The 12,883-nt window shown below is 42.7% G+C and overlaps 1 pseudogene; it reads right to left on the minus strand.

The window, feature by feature from the left end:
• Positions 1-3,843: 3,843 nt before the first annotated feature.
• LOC102868892 lies at positions 3,844-5,180 on the minus strand (annotated as a pseudogene).
• Positions 5,181-12,883: the final 7,703 nt, after the last annotated feature.

Consider the following 12,883-nt stretch of genomic DNA (forward strand, 5'->3'; position numbering starts at 1 on the left):
ATTCATTATCCAGTCCTCAGATAACAAGTGATTAGAAAGACCCTGGTTTGAATTAGACACATCTTAACCTTTATTCTGACATCATTGTTCTTCAGTACTTGACAGCAGACTTGCCCAGTGCAATATGTCTTTTGAATTCTTGACTTCTGGTACCAGTGGTGTTGATGTTGGATACAAGATGAGATTATTGACAATTTCGAACTTTTTCCATCTGGCATAATACTGCCTGCCGGCTCAGTCAGTGATAAGGATCTTTATTGTCTTGATATTGAGATGTAATCTATATTGGAGTCTTTGATCTTCTTCCACAAGTGTGCTAAGTCCTCCTCACTTTCACCAAGCAAGGTTGTGTCATCTCCATAATGTAGGTGTCCGATCCTGATACCATATTCTTCTTCATTAAGTGCAACTCTTGAATGATTTGTTTAGCATACAGATTAAACAGAAAGGATACAGCTCTGACACACACTTTTCTTTATTTTAAACCATGCAGTGTTCCCTTGGCTCTGTTAGAACAACAGCTTCTTGGTCTAGGTATAGGTTTTGTATAAGTACAATTAAGTGTTGTAGAATTTTCCTTCTCCTCAGTAATTTGTTATGATCCACACTGTCAAATGCTTTCGCACAGTCAATAAAGCACAAATAGATATTCTTCAGGTACTCTCTGCTTTCAGCCAAGATCCATCTGACATTAGCATCGATATCCCTGATGCCATGGCCTCTTCTAAACCCAACTTCTGGCAGCTCTCTATCAGTGTTCTAGTCATTTTTGGATGATCTTAAGCAATATGCTTTAATGTGATGCTAATGATTTTGTTTAATAATTTCCACATTCTGTTGTATCATCTTTCATGGGAATGGAAACAAATAGAATCTCTTCCAGTCAGTTGGCCAGGTAGTTGTTTTCCAAATTTCCTGACCCAATATGATGAGCACATCCGTGACTGCATCTGTTATTTGAAACATGTCAAATGATTGGCATTGATTCCTGGGCCTTATTTTACCAGTGCCATCAGTGCAGCTTGAACTTCTTCCCTCATCACCGTTGGCTCTTGATCATGTGATGGTTCCTGAAATATATCAGTGTCAACCAATTGCTTTTGGTACGTCTTTCATCTTCTTTTGATGCTTTCCTGCTCCTAGTAACCACTAATAAACTTTGGTCTCCATATTTGTCTATCCTGGATATTTTGTGTAAGTGTAGTCATATGATATTTAGTATTTTGTGTCTCACATATTTCACCCAGCACCATGCATTTGGGGTTCATCTGTGTCATAACAGAACTTCACTCTTCCTTCTGACTAATTTATGATATATATTTAATACATTTTGTCTTCTTGGGACAGATTCATGTCACTCAGCATAATTTATTCGAGTTTAAGGCATGTTGTACTTCATGAATACTGCATGAGTTTTAATGCAGTACTTCACAAAATCATAATAATTTTTCAATGATGCATAATACTCCATTATGGGAATGTATCATGGTTTCTCTAATTATTTGTCTGTTGGTGAGCATTTGAGGTGTTTTCAACTTGTTGGTATTATAAGTGTTGTTGTTTGGTGCTGTCGAGTTGAGTATGACTCACAGTGACCCTATGAACAAAAGTTCTGAACTCAGTCCTGTCCTGTGCCATCCTCACACTATGTGACACATAAGAGTCTAATGCAGCAGTCACTGTGTCAGTCCACCTGATTGAGGGTCTTCCTCTCCTTCACAGTCCTCCACCCTTTTTAGTATCATGTCCCTCTCCGAGGAATAGCACCTCCTAGCAACATGCCCAAAGTATGTGAGGTGAAGCGTCACCATTCTTGCCTCCAAAGAGCACTTCAGCTGCACCCTCTCCAAGACATATCTGTTCATTCTCTTGACCGCCATGGGATGTTCAGTCCTCTTCTCCAACACCACAGCTCAAAGGCGTCAGTTTTATTCTGTCATTCATTGTCGAGCTCTCAGATACATAGCAAGTAATTAGAAAGGCTATGGCCTGAATCAGACATACCTTGATCCTCAAACTGACATCATTATTCCTCAATAATTTGGAGAAGTCTCTAACTGCAGATTTTCACAGTGCAGTGTGTCTCCGTATTTCCTGACTGCTGGTATCAAGGGTGTTAATTGTGGATCTAAGCAAGATGAAGCTGTTGACAGTTTCAGTCTCTGTTCCATCCATCATGATGTTGCCTGTTAGTCCAGTGGTAAGGATCTTTGTTTTCTTGACATTGAGATGCAATCCAGATCAAATGCTGCATTCCTTGATCCTCGATAACAAGTGCTTCAGGTCCTGCCTCACTTCCAGCAAGTGCTGCAGTAAACATTGGTCTGAATGTGTCAGTCTATGTTGCTGCTCTTATTTAAGTATGTACTTAATAGTGTGATTTTTGGACCAAATGGTTTTTCTGTTCCCAAGTTTTTGGGGAGCACTAAACTGCTTTCTACAGGGATTGTACCATTTTACCTTCTCTTGAAAAGGAGAAACAGTACAATTTTGTGGAATAACATCCCTCTTTTCATTTTGTTCCTGATAAGGGGGAAGAACCCTAACAAAACTAGAATTGGAACAAAAGTCTTATATTCCTGAGCTAAAATGAGGACATTTGTATCCTTTCAGTGTTATTTGCTTCTCCAAGAAAAGAGTGCCCTGGGGTTGATTTTAATATGATATATAATCACATAGTTGTCTTATTTAGTAATTTTTTTTTACATTAGTTTTCCAGAATGAGTTGTGCTCTTTTCAGGTTCTCTGCCCTCCTGTCCCTGTCCTCCAAGCCCTCCTGGCCCTGTCCTTCGAGCCCTCCTGGCCCTGTCCTGAGGCCCCCCTTGGCCCTATCCTGGGAGCCCTCCTGGTCCTGTCCTGGGAGCCCTCCTGGCTAGGTTAACCCTCTCCTTCTCTGTCTTTGCCTACTCTCCTTGGGTGGCTTCATGCATCTGGGATTCTGCTCAGCTGTTCCAGTCTCACATTCTCACCTCACAGCATCATCTGGAAGGGGGTTGCACATACTTTCCCACGTCACTTTTTTTTTTTCAGGTTTCAACACAGGTTTTATTGGGATATTTTTCTGTGAAATACACTAGAGGTCAGAAAGGGGGAACACATTCACTTTGTGAGGTTAGGGTTTCCCACCACTAAAGGAAAGGTGTGGAATAGAGCAGGGAACACTAGGATTTGGATCCATTTTTCCACCTCCTGCATTGCTCAGATTTCTTTTTTCTCTCAAGTACCAGAGGACAGACACAAAGACAAGAAACAAAGAGTAAGGGTACAGTCAACCTCCAAGCGGGCGTCACCCAGGCCTTTGCCCCTCCCTAGATGGTGCCAGGGCTGGGAAGGGTCCAACTTGGATGGCACCAGAGCTGGTGAGAGGGCTCTGCGCCTCTTCCTCCTGTGCTCAGCAGGACCAAGGTTAATAAATTAGAATAAATTATAAGGGAATGCAACTTTGTGCTGGCAGGGCCCCTCCTCTGCCAACGCCCACCCACCCACACACACACAGCTTGCTGGAGGGAGGTGGGAATTATCTCCAAAGGCCACTACAGGAGCGGTAGGGGCAGAAGCAAGCTTTTCTTCCATGTTCTTCTCAAACAGAGTAGAAGAATTAGGGGCAAGGGAAGGGCCACACAAAGAAAGGAACTCTTTTTTCCAAAATAAAGGAATGACCAAGAAAGAGAATGTTATCCAAGCCCCCAGCTCCCAAACCATTGTTAAGGTTAAGGATTTGGTCAGTAAATCATTGAGGTAGGGGATGAGGATGGGGGCAGCAGAGGATACCCAGCCCCAGTGACTCCCCGACTGAGGAGTGGGCTGGGGAAGGGTGCCAGGACTGAGGTAGGCAGATGGCCATCACTGGCCAGCTTCACCAAAGACATCATTCTGTTTGTGCTTCATTTTCTCAAAGGCTGAGCCAACCATGCATTTGTAGATGTCTTTGATGTCATTGCAGGTTGTCTTGAAGTGGGTAGTGACATCATAGGAGCAGGAACAGAACACTTGGTTCTCAGAGCCATCATCAGTGGGCTCGTACAAGTCACTGATGGCCACAGACTTCTTCTGGTCAATAGGCTCGAGTAGCTCCCGGGCCGACTCTATCTCCTTCTCAGGCTCTGAGGTCTCCACCGTAGTGTTGGCAGTAGCATGTACTTGCCTTGTGCAGCCACATTGTGTGCATAGGAGATCATGCACACATAGATATCTGACTTCCTGTTGACCTGGTTCTGAGGGATGATGATTTGGCAGGAGTTGGCATCATTGGTGTTCTTGATGGAGTGGCTCAGGATACAGATGATACGGATCACCTGGCCTGCCTTCTGCACTCGGTCCGAAATGTAGCTGGGGTCACAAATCAGCTGCTAACAGCGAGCTACCTCTCCCTCTGACTTTACGTCCACCACCTTGCCATTCTCCATGATGATGTCATCCACTGGTTTGTTCAGCATGTATGTCCCTCCATAGATGGCACTCAGTCTTGCAAATCCCTGAGGCAGCTCACCGAGGCCATAGAGAGGGTATAAATATGGGCTTTTCCCATACCGGACCAATGGTTCACTGTATAGCTTGATGCGGTTGACAGTCTCCAGACAGGGCTGGTCCAGATAGTCATCAGTGCGATAGAGGGCCAGGGCGTGGCCAGTGAAGTCAATGACATCCTGGCCCAAATCAGACTTCCAGTAGACATCATGCATGCTGGTAGTTTGGGGGTCAACCCCTTCGAAGGTCTTAGGGTCATTCTCGTCAAAGTTCACCACAAACACGAGGAGCTTGCGGAAATGCCGTTTCTCAAACATGCCCATCAGATTGGATGCCAAGGCCTCAGTCTCAGTGGATGGCACTTTGTAGATCTTGCCTCCCTTATAGACAAAGCTGCCTTCAACCTCTTTAAAGTCCAAATAGCGAGTCACTTCCGTGTACAGAAGCATCTTCACCAGCTGCCCATTGGCCATCAGGAACTTGGGGATAAGGTCGACATTCCAGTCTCAGCCCCGGCCCATGGACTCAGGAGGCCCCTCCACAAACTGAAAATGCTTGTACAACTCCAAGGGTGTGATGGAAGAGCTCTCCCCAACATAGTAGGGGTTCCGGTCCATGTGCAGCCCCTTCTTCCCCTTCGCAGACATGATGCCAGACAGGATGCGCTCGGTGAGGCCAGTCTCCAGCACGATCACATCATATTCCTCATCCATGGCTCCGGCTCCTCCTCCTTCACCACAGCAGCTGCCGCGCCGCCGCTGCCAGCGCTGCACCAAAGATCCCACATCACTTTTTTAAAAAAAAAAATGATTTCATTTTTCTTGTTGTGTACCGTCAAATTGGATCTGACTGGCACAGGAGGAGATTACCCCTCCTTCTCCAGCGGAGCATCTGGTAGATTTGAACTGTGTGGCTTTAGGATTGCAGCACAGCTTCTTGCCACTAGGCCACCAAAGTTCCCTCCCAAAGCTTATCTCCTTCTCGGGGTACGGTATTCTCAGTGTGATTAAAACATCTTCCTCTGTGCCCATCACCATCCTCTCAACTCCTCAAGCCAGCAAACTATTAGTCACTGAGGTGTTCTGCTCCCTCATCCTCCACATCTGATAATTTTTTAAAATGATTTTGTTTTGTTTTGTTTAGTTTCTGATGGGACTATGCACAGCAAAATGTACACCAGTTTAACAGTTTCAACATAAGGGACTTTGAATACATTGTTCTGCAATCATTTTTACCCTTCTTATTTTAGTTGTTCCTCCTCCATTAACTCACAGTGTCCTTCGTTTCCTATTTCAGCTTCTCAGATGCGGTTGTCAGTTTGATCACCTATTGTTGTTTTTGTTGTTGTTAGGGGCCATTGAGTCAAATATGACTCATAACGACTCTGTGAACAACAGACCTGGACTCCGTCCTGCCCCATGCCGACCTCATCATCTCTGAACTCTGGAGACCATTACAGCAGTTACTGTGTCAGTCCATTTCCTGGAGGGTCTCCTCTCTTTTGCCAATCCTCCACCTTTCCAAACATAATGTCCCTCTCTGGGGATCTCCTGGAGAGTGATCTTAATGCCCATGGCAGGCATAGTTTAGTGGCTAGACCAAATGATCATTGTTTTCAGAATACATCAAGAAATGCTATTTATTTAAGATTTAAAGATTGTCAGGGAGTTCTGGTGGCCCAGTGGCAAAAAGCTGCACTGCAATCCCGAAGGTGCATGCTTTGAATCCACCAAATGCTCCACTGGGAAAGGAGGGACAATCTCCTCCTGTGCTAGTTGGATCCAATTCAATGGTACAGAACAAGGGGAGAGGGGATTTAAAGATTGTCTTAGGATAGAACTTTTAAAGAATGATCTAGCCTTCATGTCTCCAGAAAGTCTGAATTCTATCAATATAAATTTTTTTTCTAAATTTCCCCCCTTCTGATAATTATTTTTCTATAAAATCTTTGTCATGATCAGTAATGGTGACCAGCCACCATTTATTTCTTCTGGTTACGGGAAAGAAGACAGTTATTCATGGAGGCAATTAACCACACATCTTTTTCCTCCACATTTCTGTCTCTCCTTCTATGTCTCCAGGTGGGTGGATACCATTTGTGCCATGGATAACCCTGTACAACCTTTTGAGACCCCAAACACTTCATAACAAGCTGGGATTAGAACAGAAGTGCTGACTATGCTATTAGGCTAATTAACTGGCATGTCCCATGAAACCATGATCCTAAACCCCCAAACTAAGGAACCAAATCTCATGAGAGTTTGATTGTTATAAGCAGCCTCAGCAGCTTCTCCATCTCCTTTGTTTTTCTTCGTTGTAAATGTATCTGTCATACAACTTTTGTCAGTTTAGCTTTTTTCAGGTATAGAATTTATTGACAGCAATTATAGTAATGAACTGTGAAGCCCTACACTTGATCAAGGCAGTTTTTCCTTTCACTGTAAACCAAAACTCAGTACTCCATAAACAACAGTCGTCCCCCTTTTACCTCCTCCCTCTGGCAACCACTCATAAACTTTGGTTGTTTATTATTGTCTTTTTATAAAGGCAAAGTTAAAGTTGTTGCTGTTGAGTTGGAACTAGCTCACAGCTGACCCTCCAGCAGCTTTTCAGAGGCTGTACACTGCACAGGTGGGAATTGTTCATGCTTCTCTCTGTGAGTAGCTGGTGGATTCAAACCACTTGCCTTAGTTGGCAGTGTAGCTCCTTACTGACTAGCTCACCAGAGTGTCTTTTTAAAACAATTTTATTTTATTAATTTTAATGAACATTTACAGATATTTTGGATTTCCATTCATTCTTTGTTGCACTTTTCTCCCAGTCCTACCCACCCCCCGCCCCCCCCGCACACCCTGTTTGCTCCTCTCTTTGAAAAGCAAAAGAAAAATTCCTTCTTTGGTATACGATACCCCTGCACCCCTCCCACAAGCCTGAGTACACTCCACTATGCAACCTTAATTCTGGACTCTTGTGAAAAGCATAATACCCTATCATATATCGCTTTTAAATGGTTCTCTCCCTCATCTGTTTCTATGCAGTATACATAATTTATCCATTTTTTTCTCAGTCCTACCCCAACCCTGATGTCAGTCCCATTCTACAACAGTGGCACCATGCAGTATTTGTCCTTTTGTGACTGAGACACTTCACTCAGCATAATGTCCTCCAGGGTCACCCATTTTGAATAATATTGCATGAGTTCCTTGTTTTTCAATGCAGCATAGCATTCCTTTGTGTGAATATTCCGCAGCTTCTGTTATCCATTCGTTTGCTGATGGGCACCTGAATTGTTTCCAACTCCTTGCTATTGTGAACAAAGCCGTGATAAACATGGGTGTGCATATATCTACTTGAACATCAGTTATGGTCTCTTTAGGGTCTATTCCCAGTAGTGGAATTGCTGGGTCAAATGGTATCTCTATTTGCAACTTTTTGAGAAAGCGCCATACTGCCTTCCACAGTGGTTGCACCATTTCACACTTCGACCAACAGTGAATAAGGGCTCCAGTTTCTCCACAACCTCGCCAGCATTTGTTTCTTGCTGTTCTGTTAAATTTTGCTATTCTTACTGGGGTGAGATGATATCTCATAGTTGTTTCGATTTGCATCTCTCTTAGAGCTAGGGATTTTGAACATTTCTTCATGTGCTTGTTGACCATCTGAACGTCTTCGTTGGTGAAGTAACCAGAGTGCCTTTTATATAAATGAGGCCGTATGCTTGTCCTTTTGTGATTGACTTATTTCACTTGGGCTCTGGTGGCATAGTTCATAACAACCTGAACTGTTTAGCCAAGGCTCTGTCTTTCCAGCAGTTCATATTCACTAGTGGCTCTATCGGAAACCCATTGGAGGTTCAGTTATGAGTTGGTTTGACTCTACTACGAGGAGTTTTTAGAGGTTTTCTTATTTGGGAGTTTTTAAAGTTTATTTCACTCAGCAAGAATGCTGATCATCTCTTAGACTACCAAAAGAACAAACAAATGTGTCTTCGAGAGGGCGCAGCCAGAGTGCTGTTTGGAGGCAAAGATGATGAGGCTTTGCCTCACATACTTTGAGCTTGTTGCTTGGAGGGGCTATTCCTTGGAAAAGGACATGATGCTCAAAATGGTAGAGGACCAGCAAAGGAGAGAAAGACCCTCAACCAGGTGGATTGACACGGTGATGCTACAGTGGGCTCAAGAGGGTCAGGGACTGTAAGGATAGGACAGGGTTCAGATCTGCTGTTCATATGGTCATAGGGTCGCTATGGGTCATACTCAACTCGACAGCACCTACTCCTTCTTCAAGCTCCATCCAATTTTAACAGGGATCTAGACTTCATTTCTCTTACTCGCTGACTTGTGTGCATGTCCTAAATTGAGTTTATCTATTCATCTGTTGATGGGCATTTAACGGGGCCTTTTAAAACCTTTTGGTTACTGTAAGTAGTACAGCAGTGAACATTGGTGCAAAAGTATCTGTTAGAATCTCTGTTTTCAAGTCTTTTGAGTATCCACCCACGAGTGGAATTGCAAGGTCATATGCTAGTTCTGTTTTGAGTACTGGGAAGAACCACCACTTACTTTTCCACAGCTGTACCATCTATTCTCATCACCAGTAAATGAAGGTTCCAGTTTTATTTTCTTCACATCAGTGACAACACTGGCTAAGTTTTCTGTTTTGCTTTCTTTCTTCCTTTCTTTTCAATCTTAGCTATTCTAGTGGGAGTGAAATTGCATACCATTGGGTTTTGACTTGTATCTCTCTCCAGTAACCTAGTAGGAGAGGAGTTGGGCCGGCAGCTCAAAAGCAGGTGGTTCAAATCTACCAGCTTCTTACAGGGAAAGATAGACAATCCCCTCCCATGGGATTAACAGCCTCTTAAAAACCCACATGAATGTCAGGTTTGAATTGGTTCTGACTCAAGGGTACATAACGACGACAACAACTAATGATTCTGAGCATCTTTTTCTGGCTTATAGATGCCCTCACTGGTGTAATGTTTATTCACATTCTTTGCCCATCTTCTAACTGGATTATTTGTGTTGTGAAAGTTTTATATTCTTGTTGGACATATGACTTCAAAGATACTTCTCCCAGTTGGTACCTTGTCTTTTCACTCTTTTGGTAAAATCCTTTGATGAATGAAAGTGTCTAACTTGAGTGAAAGTCATATTAGTTTTTCATTCAGCAATCCAGTACATATTTTGCTTTATAACATTATTTATAATTTATTGTTGTTGTTGTTGCTATATGCCATCAAGTCACCTGCGACTCATAGCGACCCTGTGCACAATAGCCCTGAGCCCTTCTCTATCCTGAGCCAGTCTCACCATCTCTGACACACCTACTCCCATTACTCCAGTAACTGAGTCAATCCATTTTATCCAGGGTCTTCTTCTCCTGCACTGTCCCTCCACCCTTTCAAGCCTTTTGCTGTTTGTGCTTTTGTTGTTATAGTAAATAATACATTATTGAATGCTAGGTCTGACAACATTCCCCAACATATTCTTTTAAGAATTGTGGGTTTAATTTCCACTTTTAAGTTCGTAAACCCATTTTTAATTGCTCTTGTATATGTTGTGAGGCAGGATCCTGTCTCATTTTCCCAGAACACATCACTAAAGAGGTTCTTCTTTCCTTAGAAATCGGATTTAGCACCCTTGTAAGAAACCACTTGAGCATAGATATGTAAATTTATTTCTAGTTTCTCATTTCTGTTTCGTTGATCTGTGGTCTATTATAGAACCAGTATGAGGCTGTTTTGCTTATGGTAGCTGTGTAATAGTATTTGAGGGCTTTTTATTTTGGGGGGGGCAGTAGGGGGTTTGGTGATAAAAATTTCTATTTAAAATTAACTAGCTGGATTCTGTTTTGATGATCCTACTTTTGTTGGTAACATCCAAAGCATCATAGTCAGGAGCAAGTTGAACATAGATCTTCTTCACAGCCTGTTGTTTGATCTGGTGACATCCACAGTGAACACTAGTGTGTTATCTTCTATCTTCCTCATGGCTGACTCAGTGATGTCATAATGGTCACTATTGTTTCTCCTGGGGATGCTCTTCCAGGGGTACTAGGGTTTCCTTTGGACTCTCAGTGTCTTAGGCTGCTGGAAGGTGGGTGACCTTTTGTGTGTGTGTGTCTGAGTATTCTCTTCAGAACTGCCTTTTCTCCTTTGACGCCTTTGCTTTGGCTTCAGTTTTGGGAGGAGCAGCGGCTTCTTTCTTCACTTTTGGCACCATCTTCGTAGAAAAGGTTGTGTCTTAGGTTTTAAAATCACTTTCCTTATCCTATTTTTTTAAAAAATAAAACTTGCCCTTATGTTATTTTTGAAGTCTCAGAAGCTCATCCCCCTTTCCCTGTCTCTCCTACTGTTGGCTCTGTGCCTTTCCTGGACAAGTGTGTAACCATTTGCCGTGGAGTCTCTTTGGACTGACTTTGGTGACCCTGTGTATCAGAACAGAGCTGTGCTTCAGTGGCTTATTTTTCGGAAATAGATCACCAGAGAATTCTTCTGAGCACCTGTGCGTAGACTTGAATTAGCAACGTATGGCTGATAGCTGAGCATGTTAACTGACTGTACCTTCTAGGGACTGTTGTTTAGTGCCTCCTTAAAAACCTCCAGCTTCTTCCCCTTTCATCTCATCATTAATACAGGGACCACAGTGATCCTTTTAAAGAGTAATCTTACTCCTTGGCTCAAAAATGAGCACTTCTAAAATCTATTTTACCATGGAGCGACCTACCTATTATGATGTCTAAGTACATCAGGAGACAGCATGTACAAATAGAAGAAATAAAGTATGTAGTAATGCGGTTTTGCAGATGAATTCACTGCTGCAGTAACTGTTCTTTACAGTAACTGTACTTTAATAATTTTTAACTGTAAAAGAATAAAACACCAGGGGAAAGAAGTTACTTATGGTTTATTAAGAATAAAATACGTAAGTAGTCAATCACACTTCTAATTTTATTTTTATTGCCTGTGAGTACAAAAGCCCTCAATGTTTAAACTTGAGAGCATCATTTTCCAGTTCTTTGAAACATTGCCTCTACTTAATATTAGACCTAATGTTGCTAACTTAGATTCTCATAGTATGCATAGTATAGAATTGTCTGTATTTTGCTTTATTTGCAGTGTAATGTGAAAATCTCTTGCACATTCATGTTATAGCCCAGGGAAGAATACAAAGTACTCCTTCAGCAGTATTTTGGGCTCCTTGAATTAGCCTCTTCCAGAAATCATTAATCGTTTTGACTTGGGCAGCTCGCCACCTGGTTTTTTAGAAATCATTGCTTGGATATATTCCAATTCAGAGCTCGTGGCGATCCCAGTGTGAGGCTCATAAAACTCAGCTTTTCAAAAGTTTAAAATTACCTTTATTCACCATAGGTTCAAGAAGGAATGAGTTTCTACAATATAAATGTTCTAAGTGCAGAATCCAATCAGGGATACATGCTGAAATCCTAATACCTATTATGGCAGAGTCACTGTGACCAGACAGTGTTTGTCAGTCCTGGGGCTAATTTGTAGGTCATAGACCTGGATGTAACTCCACTGACAGGTATCGGTGAACTACTAACCTTCTGTGTAATTCCCTGGCAGCCCTCAGTATAACAAACACGTTGGTTGTTAAAGGCCAGTATCAGATAATTATGTGAAGAACTGTAAAGTGCATAGAACATTTCTCCTTCATATATATATATACACACACACATATGTATATATATATATATATATATATATATATATATATATGTATTTGGAAGGAAAAAAAATAGCCCTGATACACATTTACCCACTGAGGCCAGCTGGGAAATGGCTGACCCCCAATATAAAGACCAGTTTCTTAGTCCTGGCTTCTAAGTGCAAGGCCGTCTGGCTTTGGGCACTGTGAACCCTCCTTTCCTGCCAACCTTTCCTGTAGCACGCAACGGCAGGCTGAGTGTATCTCTGTTTTGCACCTAGAATGTCCTTTCCCCACTCCCTGCTAAACCCACCAGATAAGAGGGACTCTGGGCAAAGGAGAACGACATTTGTGTATGGAGGTGGGAGAGGAGTGCAGAGAAATAGAGAAGTAGTTGAGGAATAGCATTTGAACATGGAGCGGCTTTGCAGGCTACTAAGTTTTATTTTCTCTCCCTCTCTGGGCCCTTGCTCAAGACCCTTTCTTTGTCTTCCCATAATCTCTGTGCATATCCCTTTCCTTCAGAGAAGGCTGTCTCTTTCACCCATTGAAGATGTTTGCATTCTATCCTTCCTTTGGTCTTCCCATGCTGTCTCTCCCCCACCTGGCCTTCCGTGTCTTCACCCACCGCTCTGGACCTGGCCACTCCTTTCTGGACTTGGGAATAGATCTGATGGTCCCTCTGTGGCAGCCTTCAGCCTGGGACTCCAGCTTCCACATGAGAGCCTTGTCAAGCCCACAGCAAA

This window comes from Elephantulus edwardii, unplaced genomic scaffold (assembly GCF_000299155.1).
Source record: "Elephantulus edwardii isolate Elephantulus edwardi_28Jun2011 unplaced genomic scaffold, EleEdw1.0 scaffold00041, whole genome shotgun sequence".
In the NCBI taxonomy this organism is placed as follows: Eukaryota; Metazoa; Chordata; class Mammalia; order Macroscelidea; family Macroscelididae; genus Elephantulus; species Elephantulus edwardii.